This window comes from Labeo rohita, chromosome 16, assembly GCF_022985175.1.
Source record: "Labeo rohita strain BAU-BD-2019 chromosome 16, IGBB_LRoh.1.0, whole genome shotgun sequence".
Classification (NCBI taxonomy): Eukaryota; Metazoa; Chordata; class Actinopteri; order Cypriniformes; family Cyprinidae; genus Labeo; species Labeo rohita.
The window spans coordinates 22,015,554-22,018,441 of record NC_066884.1 but is presented as its reverse complement, the minus strand read 5'-3'; positions in this window follow the sequence as shown (position 1 = coordinate 22,018,441).

Below are 2,888 nucleotides of genomic sequence, written 5' to 3'. Positions count from 1 at the left end.
TCTCCATCCGACCGACCTCATAAACGAGTACCTCGCGAGAAACGCCCACATTCACGCTCTCAGCCAACAGACGCACGCACACCTTGATATCGACGTGGCATCTGGCCAATCAACGCGCAGGTAGCAGGTACAAGCCACCAATCGGAAGCGGCTAAAGCTCCTCCTGCGGTACTGCAGAATTCCAAAGGTGACAGTCGCACAGCATCACCGTGTGCTCTGAGAAAATCTCTTTTTTTGATAAAAAGGACTAAGAATAAGCTAAGTCATAATCGGTGTGATTGCATGATTAATGTATCGTAAACGTGTTTGGTTTATTGTTGTTTCGGTGTATTTTTTTTAAGTATGTATTCAATTTGTTAGAGGATGAGAACACAGCTGCAGTTCTAGCCGACACTGCAGTAGGCCTTAAGCACACTATGTTCAATAACTGTCCTTTCATACTTTAACACTCTAACATCTTAGACATTTTTTTTTATTATAATCTAATGTTTCATGTATATTATCATTTGTTGTGATTTTACAGTTATCAGATTGATTTGAATGCACCAGTTTTGGTCTCTTCATTATTTGTGGTGCATGTTGTGTATTTAATTTTTTATTTAACTCTGGAACAATGAAATAATTTTGTAGCTTGTTAAGAAATAAGAATGACTAATGCTTCAATTATGGCAAATATCTCTTGCTAAGCTTAATTTTATACATCATTCTGTACATTTTGTACTTTTCCTTGAACTCTCCTATACCAAACAGCCTATACCAAATATCATAGCATCATAACTTCATCTACCTTTGTAAATCTTAATTTCTGTTTCTCTAATGCTATTATTAGCAGCATCCACAATACATCCAGAGTACAGTATAATGAACATGTTAACTGCAAGAGTAGCTTCATACTGCATACTGATTTACACTACATTAGAACAAAACAGATGATTGCACACAATATATCACAAGTTCATTAGAAAGAGATGGAAAGAATTAATCAAAATGTGACCTCAAACTCAGCGACCCTGAAAAGGTCAAGCCTTACAAAGCAAACACATGCTGTCACCTTAAAATAGCACAGATGCCCTTTAAGTATCTTCTTAACAAGTCTCTTAACAAGGACATAAGTACAAATTTCATATGTTAAAGAAAACATATGCATAAATGTCAGGCTATGTGTAACAGACTAACATTTTTTATCACAGCTTGGCTGTAGTATCCAGGATACAGCCTTGTACTCCAGACACCCAGAAGGTGCCAATAATTACAGATGCTTAACAGCATCTTGCTGGCTGCTTGACTTTCGTCTTAGTCAGACCCAGCATCTACAGATCCTTCTGTAGATATATTTCATGTCAGCTATAGACTCCCATATGAACACATTTAACTTTAATTTTCTGAATGTATGCTCTAGCACACACACGTATAGGGTCAATGGGTTGATTTGTTAAAAGGGCTATGAAACTCTATGTATGTGTAAAAATACTGGTATTTAGCTTCATTTTGTCTAACTAAACTGCTTTTGGCATCTTTTGATACACTGTTCATATTTTAATCAACTGTGCGGCCCAATTAAAGCCCTTTAAGGTTCATGTAGGCAGCACTGTCTGTGGCATATTACTGATAAAGTTCTTTCTGAATTTTTAAAGAACCAAAATGGCTGACACCATGTATGCTCTATCCTTCTTTAACCTTTGGCAGCATCCCCCCCTCGCTGCAGAGAGAAGTGGAAGGGGAAAAAATCTCCGTCTCCACGGCAACTGCGGTCAGGTGATCTTATCTCTTAGTCATAATGCTGACTCAGAAAATGGGGGATCGAGGAACAGAGGGAGACAGTCAAAGAAACCCTCATTTTAATCTGTGACAGTTACATCACCGTGTGAAGTAGCGTGAGAACATTGCTGCTAATTCGTGCGTGTGAGAACAGAATCCCTCATTATCTCAAATCTGCTTTTAATTTTAAGATGAATAAGATCTCTGAAGTGACCTGTATAGTCAGGAAAGTGAAGGAATGAACTTTGATGACAACCCAAGAAGAGGTGAAGGATGGGGATCAGAATAAAAGGGGAGTTAGCTGCTATAATGTCAATGCAAATGCTTAAGTAAATTATTTTCAAGCTATAAATGTATGCATCAAATATATTACTACATAAATTGATATGTATTCATTTTCATATTCTGTACATCTTATAAATAATAGTGATGGGAATAACGGCGTTACAAATAAATGGCGTAACTAACGGCTTTATGTTTTTCAGTAACGACTAATCAAACGAATTACTGTTTACCCCGTTACAACGCCGTTACCATTGCTGACAATAAAATGCGGCGTTACTATAATTTTTTGCGTTGCGTTCTTCTTCTGAGGTAAATTCTGGGTTATTCCTCTCAGCCTGTCTTCTTCCAAAAATGAAAAGTAGCCGAAATTAACTTGATGAATGTTCACATTTGTTTACAGATGTGGGTGATTGCCTACATGTCAGTACATCTCATGTGGATGTTTAAAATGTGGAAAAGCAGAGCCGCCTGTAGGCGTGGTTACATTAGAGATGAGTTTAGATGGTAAAAACGGGATCTCGCGTTGGTATCATGGTATCGGATTATTTAATCAGAGAAAATTTGTTTTCGACGTGACTTCATTTAAAACTAGCCATTTCAAACTTTCTATACATATATTCATAGATTCATAGATTCATAGATATACATAGATTCATGTTGTTTTATTTACGTGTCTGTGAAGAGAGGTAATGGAGATCGAGACGGTAGAGAGCGCACATTGTTTATTTGATCTATTTTACAAAATTGTTTTCTTGTTATTATGATGTTTTTTTCGCGGGCTGAAGTGACCCCAATAATGTGATATTTAGCCCCCTGGAAGGTGTCTCTCGCATTGTCCCACAGCA